The sequence below is a fragment of the Oncorhynchus mykiss genome, chromosome 17 (genome assembly GCF_013265735.2).
Source record: "Oncorhynchus mykiss isolate Arlee chromosome 17, USDA_OmykA_1.1, whole genome shotgun sequence".
NCBI lineage: Eukaryota > Metazoa > Chordata > Actinopteri > Salmoniformes > Salmonidae > Oncorhynchus > Oncorhynchus mykiss.
The window spans coordinates 56,999,890-57,016,247 of record NC_048581.1 but is presented as its reverse complement, the minus strand read 5'-3'; the positions used below and the strand labels follow the sequence as shown (position 1 = coordinate 57,016,247).

At 41.3% G+C, this 16,358-nt stretch overlaps 1 protein-coding gene across 3 annotated transcripts in view; it reads right to left on the bottom strand.

Annotated features, from left to right (window-relative positions):
* The window catches only part of inavab (innate immunity activator b), a 48,397-nt gene that overhangs the window by 10,711 nt on the left and 21,328 nt on the right, over positions 1-16,358 (bottom strand). The window contains exon 1 of one of the 3 annotated variants that reach the window (XM_021568998.2): positions 5,085-5,207. The exons of the other annotated variants lie outside the window; for them this stretch is intronic. The gene's annotated coding sequence lies outside the window, so the exon portion shown is untranslated. Of the gene's footprint in view, positions 1-5,084; positions 5,208-16,358 lie in introns of those variants that run through there. 3 annotated transcript variants of the gene reach the window in all.

Sequence of the window (16,358 nt, the reverse complement as noted above, 5' to 3'; positions counted from 1 at the left end):
GTTGGAAGCCAAGCAGATGCCATACCAAGCGGTGATGCAGCCAGTCAAGATGCCCTATATAGTGCAGCTGTAGAACCTTTTGAGGATCTCAGGACCCATGAAAAATCTTTTCAGCCTCCTGGAATGGAAAGAGAAACTGTGCCCTCCATGATAGAGCTGTAATGATGTGGACACAGAGAAACTTGAAGCGCTCAACCCGCTCCACTACAGCCCTGTCAATGTGAATGATGGTGCATTTAGCCCTCCGTTTCCAATAGTCCACGATCAGCTCCTTTGTCTTACTGACGTTGAGGGAGAAGTTGTTGTCCTGGCACCACACTGCCAGGTCTCTGACTTCATCCCTATAGGCTGTCTCATCGTCGTCGGTGATCAGGCTTACCACCATTGTGTCGTCGGCTAACTAACACGGCCACACAGTTTTGGGTGAACAGGGAGTACAGGAAGGGACTAAGCAGGAAATCCAGGATCCAGTTGCAGAGGACGGTGTTCAGTCCCAAGGTCCTTAGCTTAGTGATGACTTGGAGGGCACTATGGTGTTGAACACTAAGCTGTAGTGACTTAAGTGTTCCTTTAGTCCAGGTGGGAAAGGGCAGTGTGGAGGTCAATAGAGATTGCGTCATCTGTGAATCTGTTGTGGCGGTATGCAAAATGGAGTGGGTCCAGGGTGTCTGGGCTGATGGTGGTGTTGATGTGAGCAAAGCATTTTATGGCTACAGATGTGAGTGCTACGGGGCAATAGCCATTTAGACAGGTTACCTTGGTGTTCATGGGCACAGGAACTATGGTGGTCTGCTTGAAACATGTAGGTATTACAGATTGGGTAGTGACTGAAAATACTTGCCAGCTGGTCAGCGCATTCTCGGAGTACGCTTCCTGGTAACCTGTCTGGCCCTGCAGACTTTTGAATGTAAACCTGTTTAACCTTCTTGGGATAGGGGCAGCATTTTCACTTTTGGATGAATAGCGTGCCCAGAGTGAACTGCCTCCTACTCTGTCCCAGATGCTAATATATGCATATTATTATTAGTATTAGATAGAAGACACTCTGAAGTTTCTAAAACTGTTTGAATGATGTCTGTGAGTATAACAGAACTCAAATGGCAGGCGAAAAACTGAGAAAAATCCAACCAGGAAGTGGGACATCTGAGGTTTGTAGTTTTTCAAAGCTTGGCCTACTGAGAACATATTGAGATATGGATGAGGTTGCACTTCCTAGGGCTTCCACTAGATGTCAACTGTCTTTTGAAACTTGAATGAGGATTCTACTATAAAGGAGGGCCTCATGAGACCTCTGAGTCAGAGGTCTAGCATAGTGCCTCGGTTTCATGACGCATGCTCCCGACAGTTACCTCACGTTCCAGTGCTTTTTCTGAAGACGAAGGAATTCTCCGGTTGGAATATTATTGATGTTTTATGTTAAAAACATCCTAATGATTGATTCCATACATCGTTTGACATGTTTCTAAAAGACTAACGGAACTTTTCGAGTTTTTGTCTGGATGAAATGCTCGCGCCTCGTGAAGATGGATTACTGGGCTGAACACGCTAACAACAAGTGTCTATTTGGACATAAATGATGGAACTTTATGGAACAAATCAGTCATTTATTGTCGAACTGGGATTCCTGGGAGTGCCTTCTGATGAAGATCAAAGGTAAGTGAATATTTATGGTGTTGTTCCAAAATGGCAGCTATTCCTCTGGCTGTTTTGGGTTCTGAGCGCCGTTCTCAGATTATGCTTTTTCCGTAAAGTTTTTTTGAAATCTGACACAGCGGTTGCATTAAGGAGAAGTCTATATTTAATTGTGAATAACACTAGTATCTTTTATCAATGTTTATTATTAGTATTTCTGCAAAATCACCAGATGTTTTGGAATCAAAACATTACTGCACAAAGGCGCCAATGTAAACTGAGATTTTTGGATATAAATATGCACATTATTGAACAAAACATACATGTATTGTGTAACATGATGTCCTATGAGTGTCATGATGAAGATCAAAGGTTAGTGATTCATTTTATCTATATTTCTGCTTTTTGTGACTCCTATCTTTGGCTGGAAAAATGGCTGTGTGTTTTTTCGACTTGGCGGTGATCTAACAATCATATGTTGTGCTTTAGCTGTAAAGCATTTTTGAAATTGGACACGATGGGTAGATTAACAAGATGTTTATCTTTCATTTGCTGTATTGGACTTGTTAATGTGTGAAAGTTACATATTTCGAAAAAATATTTTTTAATTTCGCGCGCTGCCTTTTCAGTGGAATGTTGTCGAGGTGTTCTGCTAGCGGAACCCCTAAGCTAGAAGGGTTAACCTCTTTGGGCTAGGGGGCAGTATTTTGACATCCAGGTGAAAAGCATACCCAAAGTAAACTGCCTGTTACTCAGGCCCAGAACCTAGGATATGCATTGGTAGATATATTTGGATAGAAAACACTCTAAAACTGTTAAAATAATATATGTTTCTAAAACTGTTAAAATAATGTCTGTGAGTATAACAGAACTGATATGGCAGGCGAAACCCTGAGGAAAAACCATAAAAAAAATATATATTTTCAGCCTACTACCGTTTCCAATGGCTGCCATGTTTATTATGAGGCGAAATCCTCCCAGATTGCAGTTCATAGGGCTTCCACTAGATGTCAACAGTCTTTAGAAAGAGTTTCAGGCTTGTTTTTGGAAAAATGCTAGAATTTGTAGTTTTTCTAAGTGGCTCCCATTTTTGATGTAGTGTTTTCATGCACATGGGTGAGAGGGCGTTCTTTGTTGTTTATCTCCGGTATAGACAATAACGATTCTCCGTCTTAAATTGTATCGTTTATTTACATATTAGGGTACCGGAGGTTTGATTATAAACGTTGTTTGACATGTTTGGTGAAGCTTATTGGTAATGTTTGGGATTTATTTTGTATGCATTTTGAAGGAGGGAAAACGGTGGATTATTGAATGAAGCGCGCCAGCTAAACTGACTTTTTGGGGTTATAAAGAAGGACTTCATCGAACAAAAGGACCATTTGTGATGTAGCTGGGACCTTTTGGAGTGCCAACAGAAGAAGATCTTCAAAGGCATTTATTATATCGCTATTTCTGACTTTCGTGGCGCACCTGCCTGGTTGAAATATGTTTTTCATGCTTTTGTATGCGGGGCGCTGTCTTCAGATAATCGCATGGTGTGCTTTCGCCGTAAAGCCTTTTTAAAATCTGACACAGCGGCTGGATTAACCAGAAATTAAGCTTCATTTTGATGTATGACACTTGTATTTTCATGAATGTTAATTATTTCTGTATTTTGAATTTCGCGCTCTGCAATTTCACCGGATGTTGTGTAGCTGGGTTGCTAGCGGAACGCCTGTGCCAGAAAAGTTAACGAAGCCGGTGACTGATGTGGTAAACTCCTCAATGCCATCGGATGAATCCCGGAACATGTTCAAGTCTGTGCTTGCAAAAAAGTCCTGTAGCTCAGCATCCGCCCACTTGTGTATTGAGCGTGTCACTGGTACTTCCGGTTTGAGTTTCTGCTTGTAAGCAGGAATCAGAAGGATAGTGTTAAGGTCAGATTTGCCAAATTGAGGGCATGGGAGAGCTTTGTATGTGTCTCTGTGTGGAGTTAAGGTGATCAATAGTTTTTTAGCCTCTTGTTACACAGATGATATGCTGGTAGAAATGAGGTAAGACAGATAGTTTTCCTGCATTAAAATCATCCGGCTTCTAGGATGAGCATTTTCTTTTTTGCTTATGGCCCTATACAGCTCATTGAGTGCGGTCTTAGTGCTAGCAACGGTTATTTGTGGTAAATAGACTGCTAATATTAGATGACAACTCTTGGTAAATAGTATGGCTTACAGCTTATCATGAGGTATTCTAACTCAGGTGAGCAGAACCTTGAGACTTCCTTAACAATAGCTGGTGCACAATCTCTAATGTTTCTCCAACCAAATGTTACTTTGGTTGACCATGTCCTTGGAGCCATTTTGGCTCCTTCAGCTAGAGGCCAGTTGGTGGAATGACTCAGGTATGACATGATCCTGCTGACATCACCTTGATCCCAGATCCCATACACTGTGTCCAATGCAAGACTAGTATGACATACGACTCTTGCTATACAGAGTCTAGGGAGCTTCCTGTGACTAAAGCGGTTTGTGAAACTCCCACATCATTAGAGTGACTGACTGCAAATCTCAGTTCAGGCAATGATTACTTGAGAAAAAAAAGCAAGGGTAATTTAAAATTGGCTGATGCAACTGTGTGTAGAAGGAGTAAATGATAACAATGTGTTTATTTTCCGTAAACCTTTTGAATCCCAATGCAATGCACATAAAGACATGTGGGATGAGGTTATAACGGAATGAAATTCCAATCTCCGGTCTATAGCATGCAAGGCAGGTTGTTTTGTGGAAAAGCTGCCACGATATTTATTATCTTAGGGAATTCTTTATATACAACATGCAATAAATGTTATAATAAAACAGGGGCATAATGTATTATACCCAAGACTGTGAATGATTATAAGACTCAAACCTCAATATCTATATGGCCAAATTATTAAGTATACAGCGAGGCAAAGGTAGACACAAAAAACAAAGTCTAAACATTTCAACAAAATACTGACGTAGGCGTTAAACAGGAAATGATTCATTCCGCGTCAATCAAGTGTCCATTATCTCCCCTGGTAGCTTACACGAAGCATAAAGACCGTATAACAATTGAAACAGCCCCCGTCACTTTCAAGAAACCATTTAAAACCGAACACGTCTACACGACCCCCACATGGTTCCAATAGCCATGGTTACTGGGTCAACTAAAATGAAGATGGTCCAAAAAAATTATAATTAAAGGGCATTACGCAACAAGCTTTTTCTACTTCAATACAAACTTGGTTCTCCTAGTAAAGGATAGTGGACAGGGAATTACAACAAAATAAATTACTCTCGGCATAGGTTACGTTTCATGATAAAAATATATAAAGTATTTTGGCTATAAACAGTGAACTAAATGTTCACTTCAACTGGACAACAAGTCGGAAAACAGTTTGCGTACATATACTGTGTGTAAAATTAAAGCACATTAAAAGGAAATGTACTTACATTTTCAATAATTTGGTTCAAAAGCCGACTCCTGAAAACTGCCTAACTATTCCCGTATTCCCCACTGGAATGGAAGTGATTGAAAGGAAAACTGTGATTAGAAGTAAGGTAGGAGAAGGATGACTCAACCACGAAAAGGGGAGTTGTTTGCCAAGGCACGCATGGTGCATACCTGTGCACTGCTGAACCTTCAGGACAGGACGCGATTTAATGCACTGCTTTGAAATGTGTCAACAATGATGATAATGGGAATTGTTACATTTCAATTAGTCCCTTATCAAGGTGCGAGGTGAAAACCAGGTACAGTATGAAGAGAGATTAGGCTACAACGAACCAATTGTGTCAAATATCAATGTGCATTTTATCATAGTCTGACGTTATTGATTTCACAAGAACACTGCAATCACAATTATTTGTAAGTGATACCATTTTCATAAAATGTTATTGGTCACATACACGTGTTTAGCAGATGTTAAAGAAGTAATAAGAGAGTGAATCATTGTTAGTTGTAAGTCTGTTTTTTTCCTATATCTTCACATAAATGTTAGCATGGCTATAAAACTGGCTACAGCTCAGTAAAAGGTTTGTTAATGAGATACACACCAAATGTATAAGTAATTAATTTACCACATTCAGACACAAGTTACCACTTTTAATACATGCATAAACATTGATACTGATTTGTTATTATGTACATTTACTGCCCTCTCCTGACCACTTCAGTAAGTTGTCTTGGAACTATCCAAATGAGTTAAGAATTTGATTTTAAAGCCATACAGCAGTTTAGAGCAGGGGTTCCCAACCTTCTTCACTCAGGCATTAGAGAACATCCTGTAAGCGCGCGCCACGTAATGGGCACAAGACCTGTTCACTCCCCTCTTGTTGGTTGATAAAATGTTGCAGCAATAGCTCTCTAAGGTCTGCAATGACAAGAGGAAAACTGCTGATGCACTACCAAATTTCGAAACTGCATATTTTGCATTCTACTATAACAACTTTCAGGAGTAAGTTGAAAGCCGGAAGGAGTTCCTTTAAAAACACACACACAAAGTTTGGGAACCACTGGTTTATAAGACTTCAAATAACTTAAAGATTCACTTACAGAAAGATTCACTTCAGAAAGAAACTATTCACGCCACTTGGCTTTTTCCACATTGTTGTTACATAGTGGGATTAAAATTGATTTAATTATAATTTTTATCAACGATCTACTCAAAATACTCTTAATGTCAAAGTGGAAGAAAAATGCTAACATAAAACATTTGAAAATAAAACACTAATATGTTTTGATTAGATAAGTATTCAACCACCTGAGTCAATATGTTGGAATCACATTTGGCAGAGATCACAGCTGTGAGTCTTTTTGGGTAACTCGAAGAGCCTTGCACTCCTGGATTGTACAATATTTACCTGTTTTTATTCATTTATATTCTTCAAGCTCAGTCAAGTTAGTTGTGTCTTGTTTTAAGTCAAAACTGCAACTAGGCCACTCAGGAACATTCAGTGTTGTCTTGGTAATGCTGTATATTTGGCCTTGTAGGTAATTGTCCTGCTGAAAGGTGAATTTGTCTCACAGTGGTTGTTGGAAAGCAGACTGAACCAGGTATTCCTCTAGGATTTAGCATGTGCTTAGCTCTTTTCCATAAATTGTTTTCCAAAAAGAACTCCCTAGTCCTTGCCGATGACAAGCATACCCATAACATGATGCAGCCACCACTATGCTTGAAAATATGAAGAGTGGTACCTGTGTGTTGTGTTGGATTTGCCCCAAACATAACGCTGTTTATTCAGGACAAAAAGCTCATTTCTTTGCAGTTTTATTTTAATATTTGTATTCTGTACAGGCTTCCTTCTTTTCACTCTGTCATGTAGGTTAGTATTGTCGAGTAACTACAATGGTGTTGATCCATCCTTAGTGTTCTATCACAGCCATTAAACACTGTAACTGTTTTAAAAAGTCACCATTTGCCTCATGATGAAAACCCTTAGCGGTTTCATGCCTCTTTGGCAAGAGTTAGGAAGGGCGCCTTTATCTTTGTAGTGACTAGGTGTATTGATACACCATCCAAAGTGTAATTAATAACTGCACAGTGCTCATAGGGATATTAAATGCTTGCTTTTTTTTGCCATCTACCAATAGGTGCCCTTCTTTTCTGGAAATTCCCTGCTCGACTGAGGGACCTTACAGAGAATTGTGTGCGTAGTACAGAAAAGGGGTAGTCAGGAAAAACAATTATGTTAACCACCATTATTGCACACAGAGTGAGTGCATGCAACTTGTGATACAGTGGGGAGAACAAGTATTTGATAACCTGCAAAATCGGCAGTGTTTCCTACTTACAAAGCATGTAGAGGTCTGTAATTTTTATCATTGCTACACTTCAACTGTGAGAGACGGAATCTAAAACAAATCCAGAAAATCACATTGTATGATTTTTAAGTAATTCATTTCCATTTTATTGCATGACATAAGTATTTGATACATCAGAAAAGCAGAACTTAATATTTGGTACAGAGATCATACGTTTCCTGTAGTTCTTGACCAGGTTTGCACACACTGCAGCAGGGATTTTGGCCCACTCCTCCATACAGACCTTCTCCAGATCCTTCAGGTTTCGGGGCTGTCGCTGGGAAATACGGACTTTCAGCTCCCTCCAAAGATTTTCTATTGGGTTCAGGTCTGGAGACTGGCTAGGCCACTCCAGGACCTTGAGATGCTTCTTACGGAGCCACTCCTTAGTTGCCCTGGCTGTGTGTTTCAGGTTGTTGTTATGCTGGAAGACCCAGCCACGACCCATCTTCAATGCTCTTACTTTGGGAAGGAGGTTGTTGGCCAAGATCCCGCGATACATGGCCCCATCCATCCTCCCCTGAATACGGTGCAGTCGTCCTGTCCCCTCTGCAGAAAAGCATCCCCAAAGAATGATGTTTCCACCTCCATGCTTCACGGTTGGAATAGTGTTCTTGGGGTGGTACTCATCCTTCTTCTTCCTCCAAACACGGCAAGTGGAGTGTAGACCAAAAAGCTCTATTTTTGTCTCATCAGACCACATGACCTTCTCCCATTCCTCCTCTGGATCATCCAGATGGTCATTGGCAAACTTCAGACGGGCCTGGACATGCGCTGGCTTGAGCAGGGGGAACTTGCATGCGCTGCAGGATTTTAATCCATGACAGCGTAGTGTGTTACTAATGGTTTTCTTTGAGACTGTGGTCCCAGCTCTCTTCAGGTCATTGACCAGGTCCTGCCGTGTAGTTCTGGGCTGATCCCTCACCTTCCTCATGATCATTGATGCCCCACGAGGTGAGATCTTGCATGGAGCCCCAGACCGAGGGTGATTGACCGTCATCTTGAACTTCTTCCATTTTCTAATAATTGCGCCAACAGTTGTTGCCTTCTCACCAAGCTGCTTGCCTATTGTCCTGTAGCCCATCCCAGCCTTGTGCAGGTCTACAATTTTATCCCTGATGTCCTTACACAGCTCTCTGGTCTTGGCCACTGTGGAGAGGTTGGAGTCTGTTTGATTGAGTGTGTGGACAGGTGTATTTTATACAGGTAACGAATTCAAACAGGTGCAGTTAATACAGGTAATGAGTGGAGATCAGGAGGGCTTCTTAAAGAAAAGGTCTGTGAGAGCCGGAATTCTTACTGGTTGGTAGGTGATCAAATACTTATGTCATGCAATAAAATGCAAATTAATTACTTAAAAATCATACAAATGTGATTTTCTGGATTTTTGTTTTAGATTCAGTCTCTCACAGTTGAAGTGTAGCTATGATAAAAATTACAGACCTCTACATGCTTTGTAAGTAGGAAAACCTGCAAAATCGGCAGTGAATCAAATACTTGTTCTCCCCACTGTATTTGTACTCCATAACTTATTTAAGCTCGCCACAACAAAAGGGGTTGAATACCTATTGACTCAAGGCAGTTCAGCTTTATATTTTGATATTAATTTGTTAACATTTCTAAACACATAATTCCACTTTGACATAATGGATTATTGTGTGTAGACCAGTGACACAAAATCTCAATTGAATCCATCTTAAATGCAGGCTATAACACAACAAAATGTGGAAAAATTCAAAGGGTGTGAATACCTTCTGAAGGCACATCCCAGAGGGTTATTTCATAGAGAATCTAGGCCTATTATACCACCAAACATCAAATGTAATTAATTTTCATTGACTCGGCTATTTCTCAATCCTCTACATTTTGATCCTCTGAGATACACTGTAGCAGTTGAACTCATTGCTCAAGTGTAGTCAGATCTTTAGGCTCGCACACGCCGCATCAAAAGTGGATCTAGCATTTGTCTGCTGATCATTCAGCACACTGTTTTTTAAGCTGGGTGTACCACTACACCCAGCTTAAAACACCGTCCCAGAAAAGTTTGAGATCGGAGATAAAATCACCATGTCGTTGCCTAGTCTGGGTGTGCGGATGCCACCGACGCTCGTTTAATGTGAGCGGGTCAAAGATGCAATCTGAGGGCTACTGATCTGAGCAGTCCCAGACGTCCTGATGTTTTCAAACACGTTTCCACAAAACCTGCAATGCTCTTGTAGTGTGAGATGTGCAACGACTAGTTTTGAGAACGGTGGTCAGCAATATCCCATGAGATGCTGAAGTTGTTTCGCATCACCCAGAATGTGTAGACTCTCGAGCAGAAGCGTTTGTACTTGCCTTTAACCAAAGCGTCAAATCCTTATAGCTCTGATGATCACAAGCAATGTTTTTCAATTCATAATGTTGGCTAGATATTTCAACTCTGTACGGCATGCGTGGTAAGGGCAACACCTGTTGTATTAGGCCATGTGACAATTTTACTTGATTTGTGAATGTCTGACTGAAAACGTATGAGGCTGCTTTGAGCCACAGCTCATTCTAGCTACACAATCTAATCGCATTACTGTTTTCGCGAGACAGCGTGGTGGTATCAAGAATCCTCACGAGCAAGTGAAGAGTCTTGCAGAGTGTGACACCCCGTCTGTGCTAGATAGTTTAGTGTGCGCACAACTAGGTTGGCAAGACAAAAAAAAACGTCAGGAGAGATGGTCGTTTAATGTGAGAGGCTCAGAGATATTAGGCTTTTGAAAGTCATGTAGTGTACACCAGGCATTAGGGACCACCCACTTTAGATGTCTGATTGACAAGATTTTTCTACACGATTCTACATGTAAAATTTGTGCGCAAATTACTTTGAGGTGCTAAGTACTCTCGACCAGCAAACACTATTGGTGTGTCTGAGTCCTTTGGTATGAGTAGGAGTGTGTGAGCCAGAGGAGGACCTAAAATGCCCAGTGCCCACCAGGGAGGGAAGAACATGGTGGTGGGAATCAGAATGTGTGGACACAGCACCTGCTCGACCACTGCATGGCTCACATACTCAGAATCCTGATATTCACTTTGTCTCTCAAAGAATGCTGGCGCCTAGAGACCCTGAACAAGCCCCCACAATTCCCAGACAGCAGGGTATCAAATCACCAAAGACATGGCACCAAGACAGCAGCAGTTAAAATAGAAAAAAAAGGAGGCAGATATCTGGTTCAGCCAATTCCATTACTAAACAGACTTTAACCCCCAGTTGCTCCAAATTCATAAATTATCCTGGTAGTAAAGTAGTTAGAACCTAAAAGGTAGGGTAATATCCGAGGTCTTGCCCAAGTGCCAAAAAGGCTGGCACATTCCACAATTAACTCACTGTACAATCAAAAGATTTGACTTGTGTACAAAGACAGAATGTGAGGAAAATATAGCTGGCCCAAGAAGAGAAAGGAGATGTGTTGCAAAGCCACACAGCGCTTTGTTCAACATATATATAGGATTTCCATGGGATTGAGGAGAGAGCCGCCTCCTTAAGCCTTTCTATAAGGCCCTGTAGATTTCCATCACCACACTTTCTGGTTTCGTGTCCCAAATGGCAACCTATTCCCAATATAGTGCCTTACTATGCACACTATGAGTCCTGGTCAAAAGTAGTGCACTATAAAAAGGGAATAGAGTGCATTGTGGGACTACTCCTTGGTCTATATTGGGTGTGGGAGCTGAGTGTACACAGGCGACTCTGAGGGGTTGTTTTTGTGGTGATCCCCCCACACAGTCCAGCTCATTCACACAGGAAACTCATGTGCACTGAATGTGGCAGTGAACCATGTCTCAGGAAAAAGCTGGAAGTAAGATATTCTGCTTTTACACTACCACTCAACCAACCTTGACAACAAAAACCTCATGGGTGACTAGGCCATGCACTCTTCCCCTCTCTCGTTCTACGAGTACCCTCTGGGGTCAGTGTCTTAGACTAGGCCAATGTCTGCACTCTGCAGCACTCATGGCAATGTCCTGGGTGTCAGCAGAGAGATACAGTGGGGCAAAAAAGTATTTAGTCAGCCACCAATTGTGCAAGTTCTCTCACTTAAAAAGGTGAGAGAGGCCTGTAATTTTCATCATAGGTACACTTCAACTATGACAGACAAAATGAGAAGAAAAAAAAATCCAGAAAATCACATTGTAGGATTTTTAATGAATTTATTTGCAAATTATGGTGGAAAATAAATATTTGGTCACCTACAAACAAGCAAGATTTCTGGCTCTCACAGACCTGTAACTTCTTATTTAAGAGGCTCCTCTGTCCTCCACTCATTACCTGTAATAATGGCACCTGTTTGAACTTGAATCAGTATAAAAGACACCTGTCCACAACCTCAAACAGTCACACTCCAAACTCCACTATGGCCAAGACCAAAGAGCTGTCAAAGGACACCAGAAACAAAATTGTAGACCTGCACCAGGCTGGGAAGACTGAATCTGCAATATGTAAGCAGCTTGGTTTGAAGAAATCAACTGTGGGAGCAATTATTAGGAAATGGAAAACATACAAGACCACTGACAATCTCCCTCGATCTGTGGCTCCACGCAAGATCTCACCCCGTGGGGTCAAAATGATCACAAGAACGGTGAGCAAAAATCCCAGAACCACACGGGGGGACCTAGTGAATGACCTGCAGAGAGCTGGGACCAAAGTAACAAAGCCTACCATCAGCAAGGGCATTGAAGATGAAACGTGACTGGGTCTTTCAGCATGACAATGATCCCAAACACACCGCCCGGAGTTGCTTCGTAAAAAGCATTTCAAGGTCCTGGAGTGGCCTAGCCAGTCTCCAGATCTCAACCCCATAGAAAATCTTTGGAGGGAGTTGAAAGTCCATGTTGCCCAGCAACAGCCCCAAAACATCACTGCTCTAGAGGAGATCTGCATGGAGGAATGGGCCAAAATACCAGCAACAGCGTGTGAAAACCTTGTGAAGACTTACAGAAAACGTTTGACCCCTGTCATTGCCAACAAAGGGTATATAACAAAGTATTGAGATAAACTTTTGTTATTGACCAAATACTTATTTTCCACCATAATTTGCAAATAAATTCATTAAAATCCTACAACGTGATTTTCTGGATTTTTTTTCTAATTTTGTCTGTCATAGTTAAAGTGTACCTATGATGAAAATTACAGGCCTCTCTCACCTTTTTAAGTGAGAGAACTTGCACAATTGGTGGCTGACTAAATACTTTTTTGCCCCACTGTATACAGGCTCCTGTCCGGCACAAAACAAACCCTGCCTTGGTTCACAGAGGACATTAAAGGATGGGTCATGTCAACCAGAAATCCCAGAAAGACACAAATTGTGTTTTGTTTAAGGGAACATAGCAGCCGGCAATAACACATTCCCTGAATGTAATTGTGTCTTTATAACAACATAACGGAATTGCTAGGCTATACGTAGCAACTTAGCATTACCCTCAGTCAGCTTCCAGAGTGAGAACGAAACAGTCAGACCTTTTCCACACGTAACATTTAGCAACTTTACTCGCTCTAGCTCCAGCATCGGTAATTAGTTGTTTGCAATTATCCTAAATTACTGGTGCTTTGAAAAGTAATTGCCAGTTGAAAAAGGTTTTGAGAACGCAAAGTAAACAAGACTCTCAGGGTTACTGAACTCTCCCGCCCTTCTGGTCAGTGTCTGTGTGGCCTTGTGAGGCTCCCATAATGAAGATGTGTAATGGAAATCTATTTGAAATTAGCCAAAGCTGAGACTGGAACATCTCTGATGTGGACAGCACAGGTTACCTCCCAAATAACACCCTGGCAATTCCCTATATAGTGCACTACTTTTGACCAGAGCTCAATAGGCTCCAGTCGAAACTAGTGCATAGGGTGCCATTTGGGTTGTAACCACAGTCTCCGGCTGCCACTCCAGCATCCAAACCAAAGATAGCTGTGATCTGCAGGAATACAACCCTCCTCACTCATTACCACAGTGGCTGCGCTTAAAGCCATCAACACCCCTTCACAGAAAGCACCGTTGAGGACCTTGACGCATGCCCTCTACTTAGTATTCTGTGGGGTGCAGGATATTTTTGGCCAAGAGAAATACACTTGCTAACCAGCGGGACTGCTTTTAAGAGTCTAACGAGCACTTCAAATGTGTTTTGGGAGCATGGGTTTTACCACACGCACATCACACTAAAGATGGGGGAAGTAGCCTCATGCAAAATGGGTTTGGTGTTGTTGAGGATAAAAGACAGTGCTATTCAGGACATTTCTAAACGTTACTCCCTTTAATTGAATGGCTCAAAGAAAATATTCTTAAAACATTTGCTCTTATTTAGTGTGTATTGATTATGATCCAGTATTTTTCACTCGGCTCCATCCCTTTTCAGTGATAACTCAAAATAGGATTTGGGAGGTCCATAAAATAAATTGTTGTGAATGTATGAATTAACGTCATATCAGACAGTGAACCATTAGCCTAACCTAGAGGTACTCATCAATTCCCATTGTATTTCATTAGAAATTCCTATGACATGAGGGTTAGGTCCTCTTCTCTATCTTTCCCTGCTCATCTGAGAGGAAGTTCACAGTTCCTTTTGGGTCAATGTATTACAGCAACAGAATGGTCAGAGTGGGTTACTGTTTAGTCTGGATGTCTGTACTGCAGGGGGTGGAGCAGGAACTACTAGACATGTTGACTATGAGACTGCCAAACATAGTGCCACCCTGTGTGGTAATACTGTCCAGTATTAGACCTCCTGGGTATGTTACATACATCAGAGAAAAAAGATGACAAAGTCAGCAGAGAATTATTTTAAAAGCATACTGGGCTAGAGAAATAATGGTGATTTTAACTGCAGTATAGTAAGGTAACCCTCGTGAAAGAGGTCCTCAACATAAAAGGTTACAGAGAAAATTGTCTAGGTCTAATCAAATGAGTACAGCATCTGAACTAAATATTCATAAAACTTTATGTAACATTATTTAGGGGAACAGTAAGTGTGCTGTGTGAACATGACATGCCAATGGACTAAATTGAAGCATCATTCACCAAGGTGACAGTCACGAGTATCACACACCCTGAGACTATAATCAAGTACCAAAGCTCAACTGTCAGTGGCTCAATAGAGGCATGCTGTTCTGCCTTTCCCTTGCATCACCCTGGCCCTAACCCCACAATGCCACAGATTCCAACACATCACACTCGTTCCCAGCACGTCCACCAATTTCCATTGAATTTCAAGACCACTTCATTCACAGAATGACATTAAAGTCACTCCTTAGAGGCAACAAATACCCATAACTTCCTGAGAGGTCTAAAGAATATGGAATATGGATGCAGATATGGTTTTGAGTGGTGGAAATGTAATCAATTAATGCTAAAGGGACAGTGCAATCAACAACAAAAAAATCCTGTAAATAAAATAAACAAATATATATATTTCCACACTATGAGGTTGAAATAACACTATTATGTGTTGTTCAGGTGGTAGAGTTTTTGCCCACAGCATGACATCACAATCTGATCTGATTATTCAGACCAATGACCAGTCATCTTTTATTTGCATACGTACCCTCCTTTCTTTGAAGAAGAGCAGGGTTCTCCAGCACTGTTTCTGGAGCGCTACCCTCCTGTAGGTTCTCACTCCAACCCCAGTTGTGACCAACCTGATTCAGCTCATCAACTAGCTAATTATTAGAATCAGGCGTGCTAGATTAGGGTTGGAGCGAAAATATACAGGGCCCGGATTCACAAAACCTTGTTAAGGACAACAAAAAAATGTAAGTGCCATTTCTTCCTACACTTTATTTCTCAATTAAGTTATAGAAAGAAACTTATGAACATTTTCAATGTTTTTCCTATGAAAATAGTTAATAAATTAGATTCTTGAAAGTAAAGTTATAGGATTACTACTTGGAAATGTTATTAATTCCAAGATGGCTAAAAACCCTCGTCTTAAAATCATGGAAGTGAGAAAATAAGCTAATGAAAGACCTGTAATTTTCATCATAGGTACACTTCAACTATGACAGACAAAATGAGAAAAAGAAATCCAGAAAATCACATTGTAGGATTTTTTATGAATTTATTTGCAAATTATGGTGGAAAATAAGTATTTGGTCACATACAAACAAGCAAGATTTGTAACTTCTTCTTTAAGAGGCTCCTCTGTCCTCCACTCGTTACCTGTATTAATGGCACCTGTTTAAACTTGTTATCAGTATAAAAGACACCTGTCCACAACCTCAAACAGTCACACTCCAAACTCCACTATGGCCAAGACCAAAGAGCTGTCAAAGGACACCAGAAACAAAATTGTAGACCTGCACCAGGCTGGGAAGACTGAATCTGCAATAGGTAAGCAGCTTGGATTGAAGAAATCAACTGTGGGAGCAATTATTAGGAAATGGAAGACATACAAGACCACTGATAATCTCCCTCGATCTGGGGCTCCACGCAAGATCTCACCCCATGGGGTCAAAATGATCACAAGAACAGTGAGCAAAAATCCCAGAACCACACGGGGGGACCTAGTGAATGACCTGCAGAGAGCCATCAGTAACACTGATGACCATCAGTAACACACTATGCCGCCAGGGACTCAAATCCTGCAGTGCTAGACGTGTCCCCCTGCTTAAGCCAGTACATGTCCAGGCCCGTATGAAGTTTGCTAGAGAGCATTTGGATGATCCAGAAGAAGATTGGGAGAATGTCATATGGTCAGATGAAACCAAAATATAACTTTTTGGTAAACACTCAACTCGTCGTGTTTGGAGGACAAAGAATGCTGAGTTGCATCCAAAGAACACCATACCTACTGTGAAGCATGGGGGTGGAAACATCATGCTTTGGGGCTGTTTTTCTGCAAAGGGACCAGGACGACTGATCCGTGTAAAGGAAAGAATGAATGGGGCCATGTATCGTGAGATTTTGAGTGAAAAC